The 9,862-nt window shown below is 48.2% G+C and overlaps 1 protein-coding gene across 2 annotated transcripts in view; it reads left to right on the top strand.

The window, feature by feature from the left end:
- Window positions 1-936: 936 nt before the first annotated feature.
- The window catches only part of ITGB1 (integrin subunit beta 1), a 40,867-nt gene continuing 31,941 nt past the window's right edge, over window positions 937-9,862 (top strand). The window contains exon 1 of one of the 2 annotated variants that reach the window (XM_040434270.1): window positions 937-1,165. The gene's annotated coding sequence lies outside the window, so the exon portion shown is untranslated. The remainder of the gene's footprint in view (window positions 1,166-9,862) is intronic. The other variant, XM_040434271.1, reaches the window with a different exon arrangement.

Raw genomic sequence — 9,862 nt, 5'->3', positions numbered from 1 at the left:
GCGCCGTACATTGTATAGTGGCTGTGCTTGGTATTGCGCTCAGCCCCATTCACTTCTATGAGGCTGAGCTGCTCCCAGGCCATGTGACCGATGAGTGTGATGTCACACGGCCTAGGAAAAGCTGTGAGACGGCTGTGGTGCTACTGTGAGAGCCGATGACTTCTCATACAGCCGATCGGCGGGGGGTCCTGGGTGTCAGAGGATAGGTCATCAGTATTAAAATCTTGGTATACCCCTTTATGGATCCAAGGAGCACGTTCTAGTCTATGGGTCTGTGAAAACCAACGATACAACATGGACGCCATCCATGTTTGGTCCGTGGTTTTCACTGACCAATGGTAGGAGATGCTCTGGAAATTAATTTTCTGTGAAATACAGATGACACACGGAGGGCAAAAAACGGAAACACGGATCCTTCACAGATGAACCACTGACCATCTTGTCACCATGGACACAGACTGGTGAGGCCTTAGCTCTGCTGTCAGCGGGAAGAATCTGCACAAATAATCTGCGCTGTTTTCTGTCCAAAGTAATAATAAAAAATATTGCAACAACGCCGGCCATGCCCCCCACACAGTTAGAAAAGCTGCCAATATGGGATGCGATCACTTGTAACTCTTCCCCCCTAAATATCAGTTTTCTAACAGCGCATCATCAGGACACATTATTAGCTCCTGAAGGAACAGTATGGAAGTTTCCATCACTGACAGCAAGATGAGATCTTGAAAACAGCATGAGAACTCAAACTGCCAACGGTGCAGAAACGTTCTCTCCCCCCTCCCAGTCACAGGCAGATGGCTGCAGGCTGTGGTGACATCCTCTCAGGGTGAACGCTCCGGGCCCCCGTACTGACGTCACCTCCCTGTTCCCCCGACCCTGTTGAGCACCCACGTGTCCTGACTAATCCCCGCCCCCCCGTGGTTGACGTCACGGACCAGGAATGCGTTTCCTGTGGCGCGGCGTGCGGACTGGGCTGGGCGCGGGACGTCACCGCGTAGGAGTCGGGAACCGTTAGAGGCGGCCGGGACGAGGCCAGTCACTGAGTCCAGAGCCAGGGAGACGGGCCGGAGCCTGCATCCTCCCCACGTACCGGGGCGTAGCTCACAGCCCCCTCCTCACAGAAACCTTCCGCTAACTTTTACCAGACCGCGCCGCCATCCGCAAGGTGAGAACAGCTGCCGAGACCGGGCGCTCTGTATAGAGACTGTGTGTGTGTGTGTATATATGTAGTATATGCAGTCCTACGGTATATATGTGTCTGTCTTGTGTTATATTTATGTAGATACTGAATATATAGATCATGGAGGTGTATATATCATGTATATTCCTCTAGAACTCGATGTAGCTATCAGATCTGCAATGCACATGGGTGTATATATAATTCTTGTAAACAGTGTGAGATATGTGTTATGTTCAGTGTGTGATAGATATATATATATTTATGTACTGTGTACTGTGTGTGTATATAGTGTCTGTGGACAGGTCCCTCTGCAGTGATTCCGGGCTGCCTGTTCTCACTATAGGACCTGAGTTGGGTGATAGTTTGCAGAAATAGACTACAGGCATGGCTGTGAAGGGGTTAATGGTTATAGTCCTGTACGGTCCTGTGTTGCATATATGATGCCCCCCTGCCCCACGGAGATGGAATGTAAAGCACTGGGGGCATCCTGGTGGGCCCGGCTGATACAGGGGCTTCCTGGTGGGCCCGGCTGATACAGGGGGCTTCCTAGTGGGCCCGGCTGATACAGGGGCCTGGTGTCTCTCGGTGGTGGCATATTATGATCCGCTCTGTCCTTTCCACCCCCAGAGGCAGCAGGGAGTTTCCCTGTAGGAATGTGCAGTGGGAGGGGAGCGCAGGACATCCTGGGAGTGGTAGTGTGAGGGATGGGGGGGATGGGGGGGGGGGGGGGGGGGGGGGGCAGTTATTTATAAGCCCCGACCACCACAAATACCTGCACACACGGCCAGAGACAGAAATACCGCCTGTGGTGTTGTCCCTGTGTCCCCTCTTTTTTGGGATCTCGTTGCAGGGTAAATTTGCAGCAGTGTGTTGAGTGGGGGATTTGCCCATGGCGGGTGTGTAGTGTGCGCCCTTGGTGCAATGTGTAACCTCTAGGGACAGGAAGGTTTCCCTGTTTGTCTGTAATCGGACTGGGATCTGAATCAGGATTGTGTTCAGCGTCTCCAGCTGTTGCCAAACTGCAACGTTCGGCATGTCCCGAGGGCCTGCTGGGATTTGTAGTTTCACCAGTGCAGTCTCCTGTCTGTACGACTTCTGATATTGTCCTCCTGCCGCGTGGACATTGGATCTCCGTGTAGACTTCCTGGTTAGGAGGCTGGACGGTCGGATCAGTGGCCTCGGGAGCTGGTGTGTCAGCACTTGTCTGTGTTGTGGGCGTTTTTTTTTTCTTTTTTTTTTTTTTTTTTCTTTACCCTCTAGGTATGTTTTTCTAGTTTCCTTTGTATTCGAGAACTTCTGCAAGTATACAGCTACAGTATCTGCTGCATTGCAGTTTTTATTTTTATTTTTTACGTATGTATTCTCTTTACACCTCAAGCACCTGCCATGCCCTGTAGGGAGTGTGTATTACGTGCCCCTCATGTGGTTTACCCGTGAGCTGGGACTTTAAGGCCTCTTGCACACAAACTTATTTTCTTTCTGTGTCCCGTGTTTTTTTTTTGCGGACCATATACAGAACCATTCATTTCAATGGTTACGCCAAAAAAACGAAAGGTACTCCGTGTGCATTCCGTTTCCGTATTTCCGTTCCACAAAAAAATAGAACATGTCCTATTCTTACGGACAAGGATCGTACTGTTCTATTAGGGGTCAGCTGTTCTGTTCCGCAAAATACGGAATGCACACGGACGTCATCCGTATTTTTTGCTTTCGGCAATTCTCAGTCACACAGCAGAAAAAATCCGCAGCAGAAATGAACCTGCGGTGCAGATTTTCAAAGGGTTGTGTGAGACTTTCATACTGATGACCTATTCTGTGGATAGGTCATCAGTATCTGATTGGTGGGGGGCTGATACGGCTGCCGATCAGCTGTTTGCGAAAGCAATTGCGGGAATGCCACGGCCTTCTGTGTTCACCAAGCACAGCGCTGTACCTAGTGTATCGTTTGTGCTTGGTATCGCAGCTCAGTTCCATTCTCTTCTATGGGGCAGAGCTTCCCCCTAGGCCACATGAACGATGAACATAATGTCACTGGCCTTGGAAAAGCTGAGCTACTGTGGGTCACGGGTGTCGGATCCCCGCCAATCAGCATTAAAGTCTCGGAAAACCCCTTTAAATTTGCAGAGTCAAGTTATACTGCGGATTTCACCCTTTTCAATGCAAAGAATAGAACTGAATCGCGCTGCTGTCAGCGTTCTCCGTGTTCCCTCAGCAGCACAGGAGAGAGGGAAGCAGTGTCTCGCTCCCCCCTGTGTTGCTGCCACCAATGAGCGGAGGGGAGGGGCTGTGGCCACTGCCACCAATGAAGATAACTCTCTCATTAATTCATATACAGGAGGCGGGAGCTGGCTGCAGAATCACATAGCCGGCTCCCGACCTCTATGAGCGTTAGCTGAGATCTGCGGCAGTTAACCCCTCAGGTGCGGCACCTGAGGGGTTAACTACCGCACATCGCAGCTACTTGTCATAGAGGTCGGGAGCCGGCTATGTGATTCTTCAGCCAGCTCCCGCCTCCTGTATATGAATTAATGAGAGAGTTATCTTCATTGGTGGCAGTGGCCACAGGGTCCCCTCCTCCTCAGTGGAAGTTCCGATCGGAGCCCCAGCAGTGTAATCCTGGGGCACCGATCGGTTACCATGGCAGCCAGGATGCTACTGAAGCCCTGGCTGCCATAGATGGCTCCCTGCTGCTGTGTGCACAATGCACAGGGCAGCAGGGACAGTGTGAGGTCCTATTCACTAGAGATCTATCATGGTGAATAGGACAAGGGTTCAAGTCCCTAAGGGGGCTAATAGTGTAAAAAAAAAAACACCCCTAAATATTAATTATAAATGTATAATTAGGATTTAGTTTTTTTTCCCCTAGACTGTTGCTAAAAGATTCATATACGTAATGATAGGGTGCCCCAATTTACAGCACCGCACTCGTGAATGGGGCTTGCAAAACCTTCTCCCAGTTTTGCCATACTGCAGATTTTCAGGTCTCCAGAATGCCCTAGGTCTGGATGTACTCAAAATATTTCTGTCCCTGGGCCTTACCCCTGTGAAAACATGTAGTACAGATGCAATCCTTCAGTATATCAGACCCAGAAGGTGCTTTGTCTACTGCGGTTCTCAGCTCTTGATTGTATTTGGTCGAAAATATCTTTGTGGCTTCTTTAAAAGCTGATTCAGCACAAATGATGCGGTGCATTAGGTCATCCAAGCCAGACAATCTTGAAAATAATAATCATACAGGAGGCCTGTGGATGGATATCAGTCACTACTTGGAGCATTTATAATAATAACATAAGCCACAAAGTCATTGGTTAGGATACCCCTTTAACACCCCTGCATTCAGTGTGACCGTAGAGTGCATGTGTAGGTTATCTTGGGATATGAGCATTGCACAACTTTCTTGCAGTCACCGCAGATCTTTTCTCCATTTCCGTCTGCCTAATACAGGCACCAGACTGTAGCTTAAGGGCTCATGGGGAATGCATTTTGCAGTTCCCCATAAATACGGATCACGTCTGTGTGACATCTGTATTGCATTGTGGGTTTTTCTCTCTCTCCATAGTATTGTAACTGCCTATCCTTGTCCGCGGAACTGATACAGTCCTGATCAAAAGTTTAAGACCACTTGAAAAATGGCAAAAAATCATATTTTACATTGTTGGATCTTAACAAGGTTCCAAGTAGAGCTTCAACAAGAAGAAATAGGAGTGAGACACAACATTTTTTGAGCATTCAATTTAATGAAAACAATGAATAAACTGAAACAGGCTGTTTTTCAGCTGATCAAAAGTTTAGGACCACATGCCTTTAAAAGGCCAAATCTGTGCAAAGATGTGGATTCATTGTCATTTTCTGTCAGGTAGTCACACATTGTGATGGCAAAGGCAAAGAACTCTCCCTTTTTGAACATGGTCGGGTTGTTGAACTGCATAAGCAGGGTCTCTCACAGCGCGCCATCGCTGCTGAGGTGGGACGCAGTAAGACAGTCATTTGGAATTAAATGATCCTGAGGGTTATGGAACAAAAAGTCAAGTGGAAGACCCAAAAAAATGTCATCAGCAGTGAGCCGGAGGATCCAATTGGCTGTCCGTCAAGACACTGGACGACCCTCAACCCAAATTAAGGCCCTTACTGGTGCTGACTGCAGCCCCATAACCATCAGACGGCATCTGAGACTGAAGGGCTTCAAAGACCTCGTCTCCTTGAACGCTACAGAACTGCTCGTTTGGACTTTGCAAGAGAGCACCAAACATGGGACATTCAAAGGTGGAAGAAAGTTTTATTCTCTGATGAGAAAAAATTTATCCTTGATGGTCCTGATGGTTTCCGACGTTACTGGCATGACAAGCAGATCCCACCTGAGATGTCAAACGGCCGCTGGCTATGTCCAGATGTTGCAGAGAGCATTCCTCATGACTGAGGGCCCTCGTCTGTGTGGTAACGATTGGGTTTTTCAACAGGACAACGCTACAGTACACAATGCCCGCAGGACAAGGGACTTCTTCCAGGAGAATAACATCACTCTTTTGGCCCATCCTGCGTGTTCCCCTGATCTAAATCCAATTGAGAACCTTTGGGGTGGCAAGGGAAGTTTACAAAAATGGACAACCGTTCCAGACAGTAGATGTCCTTCGTGCGGCCGTCTTCACCACTTGGAGAAATGTTCCCACTCACCTCATGGAAACGTTTGCATCAAGCATGCCGAAAGGAATTTTTGAAGTGATAAACAATAACGGCGGAGCTACTCATTACTGAGTTCATGTTTGGAAGTTGGATTTCTGTTTTGGGGGCGTTTAGTTTTTTTTTGCAGGTGGAATCTGCTGTCTATTGTTCTCAACGCGGAGGCTGCAGTTGGTGGCCGTGACCATGCCAAGAAATGTCACGTCCTTTCTCTTCACGCCAATGAGGCACAGCTGCATGTACTGCAATGCAGCCATCTATTGAAAACAATGGGAGGTGGAAACACTGCCAAAAGAGGCCATACCAGCGCCCATTGTAATGTAGGTGATCAAGGTACCGCTTATTAAACTATGTTCCAAAACTGTCGTAATATCGGCTCGAAATCTCTAAATGGGGGGAAAAAAAAAAAATATTTGGAAAGGTTGTGAAACTTTCCAGGAGTAACCGGCGGGATGTTAAAGTCAATCACACGTCCTTTTTCCTTCTTGTGTGAATGTAGCCTAAGGCCGCAAATAGCTGGCAACGGACCATTGAAAACAATGGTGCTGCAAATAATGTGGACAGTACATGGACAACATCTGTATTATGCGGATCTGTCATTTGCGGACTGCAAGTTGAATATGGTCATGTGCATAGTTTTTTAAGGGGTTCTCCAGGAATAATTCGTTTTTAGCAAGAGCTCGCAGCCTGCCTCTCATAAAAGAAGCATCGTACTTGCCTCCTCCCCGCCACTCTGATCCTTTGTGCTACCACCGCTGTGTCCATGTTCCAGTGTCCAGTGTTGACATCCGGTGGGGCATGGGTATAGTCGCATGCTCCACTGCAGCCAATGACTGCCTTCAGCGGTAATGGGCTGCTTGTGGCCATGTGACCGCTGAAGGCAGTCATTGGCTGCAGCAGAGCATATGACTGCCTTCAGCGGTCACATGGCCACAAGCAGCCCATTACCGCTGAAGCCAGTCATTGGCTGCAGTGGAGCATGTGACTATACCCATGCTTTGTTGGATGTTAACACTGCGGGGAGCAGGTAAGTATGAATCTTCAGTTTAGAGAGGCAGGCTGTGGGCACTTGCTGAAAACTGATTATTCCTGAAGAACCCCTTTAAAGGGCTTCTGTCACCCCATTAAACCGTTTTTTTTTTTTTTTTTTCTTTACTAATAATCCCTATAGTGCGATCTCATCATACATAAGCTAATTAATGATTTTCGTTCAGTAGAATTTTTGCTAAAAATCGATTTTTAAAATATGCTAATTACCTTGCTACCAGCAAGTAGGGCGGCTACTTGCTGGTAGCAGCCGCATCCTCCTATCATAATGACGCCCCCTCCGCATGCTGATTGACAGTGCCAGGGAAGGGAATCGTTCTCTGCTGGCGCTGTTAGAATTTGAAATCTCGCGCCTGCGCCCTACCTGTCTTCAATCGGCGCAGGCGCACTGAGAGGCGGCCGCTCGCTCGACCGCTTCATCCTCAATGCGCCTGCGCCGGCTGTAGATGTGACGTCATCGACGCAGGCGCATTGAGGATGGAGCGGTCGAGCGGCCGCCTCTCAGTGCGCCTGCGCCGATTGAAGACAGGTACGGCGCAGGCGCGAGATTTCAAATTCTAACAGCGCCAGCAGAGAACGATTCCCTTCCCTGGCACTGTCAATCAGCATGCGGAGGGGGCGTCATTACGAACGGAGGATGCGGCTGCTACCAGCAAGTAGCCGCCCTACTTGCTGGTAGCAAGATAATTAGCATATTTCAAAAATCGATTTTTAGCAAATTCTACTGAACGAAAATCATTAATTAGCTTATGTATGATGAGATCGCACTATAGGGATTATTAGTAAAGAAAAAAAAAAACGGTTTAAGGGGTGACAGAAGCCCTTTAAGCCACAACAAAGGCAGATTTAAGGGCTCTTTCACACGAGCGAATGTCGTGCAGGTAATCTGCTGCGTGAGCGCCAAGCCCCGCTCCGGACAGCAGAGACACGGAGCATTAACCTGATTGGTAATCCTCCGTGCCTCTCTGATCTTTTTACTACAAAATCACAGTGGGATAAAGTTGTCACCGTGATTTTGTAGTAAAAAGGTCACAGAGAGGCACCGAGCATTATCAATCATGTCCGGAACGGGGCTTGGCACTCTTTCACGCAGTGGATTCTACTCACAGGATCCGCTTGTGTGAAAGAGTCCTAAAACCACCTTGCATGCCCCAGATACCTCTCCATTCACCAGCATTGCTGTCCGCAAAAAATGCAGATTGGACGCAGAAGGAAAATAGTCGTGTCACTGTGCATGACGCCTTAGAGGATCAGATTTTCACGAGAAAGGTACAGTTATGTTTTTGAGCACCTACCTTATGTGGCGGTATGCTTAGTTTAAAGCAGTTTTGGGAACTGATGAACTCCCTTTACATTCGCACAGTAATGATCCAAACTCTGTGATATTTCTCACAGTTTTCATATTACAGCAGATTTGTCACCGGCTCTTATCAGTGAAGATTAGGAAAGGGGCAGCGTGTCCGAAGGGAGATCTGCACCTTCAGGTGTCTCCGCAGTTAGACATTGGTGTCCCTGTCTGGTGTCGTCATTTGCTCCAGGCCTTGGTGACCCTGTAGATGTCACCAGTGAAGGCATTTACTGACTGCTGATCCCCCTACAGTTAGGAGAATGCAGTGAGGGACTCGTCTTATTAGCTTTAGGCTTTTTGTCATGACATTTGCAGCTTTCCTTTTACTTGAGTCATTTGGATCTGCCACACTTATTACCGCAGCGTGTCTCCTCCACATCCGGTGGTCACTGCGGTGTTTATTTTTGCCTTTATCAGGTTTTCAGAAGATGTCGTCAGTCACTTCCTCGCTCGCTGAGACCTGTTTAGCTTATCCGTGATCCAATGCATTTCTGCACTCCTCAGTTTAGCAGCACTTGTGTACCTGAGGGCTAGTACTTGAATGGGAGTCGGCTGCTGTGCCGAGTGGACCTGTTGACGTGAATGGGTCTGTGATCCACAATATACTCAGTCTTACGATCCAATGCCTTTGTTGCGCGCCGTGTATTGCGGACCCGTTCAAGTCGATTGTTAGCGGTCTGCATTATGGGCTTGGACAGCCTATGGTCATGTGAATGAGCCCTTAGTCTGTGTCCCAACATGCTTGAGGATCTCCGGCTTAGTATAGAACAGGGCTGGCCAACCTGCAGCCCTCCAGCTGTTGTAAAACTACAATTCCCACCATGCACTGCTGTAGGCTGACAGCTGTAGACTGTCTGGGCATGCTGGGAGTTGTAGTTTTGCAACAGCTGGAGGAGCCGCAGGTTGGCCAGCCCTGCTATAGAAGAAAAGAAATTGTAGTACAGTTAGCACAGCCCCTATTCCACTACTTTTTCTCAGGGTCCCAATACATGGGGCAATGGATTTTTTTGTCGCATAGGCTGGTGTCATCAGCCTCATCTTCTACCTGTATTATAAACCCTTCAAAGATGGAGAATTGAATGCACTGAACCTGGTTTTTTTTTTTATAGTCATGATTTTTATTTAAATTTTTTTTTATTTTTTTTATGCTGTAGTGTTGGTCTCCTGTGTTAATACGTGCTGTGGACAAATACCAGCTTCACGTTCTCTGTAAAGGGGTTTTCCAGGATTTTACTATTGATGGGCTATTAGTATCTCATCTGTCGGGGAGTTGTCTGTAGGCGCTCATAGCTCCACCCACTAGTGGACAGAGCTGGTTACTGCAACGCTGCTCCCATTCATTTAATTGAGCTACAGTAAGCAGCTCGATCTTCTACACAGAGGGTGGAGCTGTGTAATTCCAGCGCTGGATCTTATCAGTGGGGCTGAGCTGCGCCTAGTCCATGTCACCGACTAACGTGACGTCACATGACCTACACAAAGCCAAGGCCATGACGAGGAGTGCAGCGGTGCCTTCTCAAATAGCTGATTGGCAGGGACCCGGGTGTCCAATCAGATACAGATGACCTGTCCAGAGGATACCAGTAGTAAAGTCTCGGGAAAACCCCTTT

Source organism: Bufo bufo, chromosome 5 (assembly GCF_905171765.1).
Source record: "Bufo bufo chromosome 5, aBufBuf1.1, whole genome shotgun sequence".
Taxonomy (NCBI): domain Eukaryota; kingdom Metazoa; phylum Chordata; class Amphibia; order Anura; family Bufonidae; genus Bufo; species Bufo bufo.
This window is presented reverse-complemented; position numbering and strand designations above follow the sequence as displayed.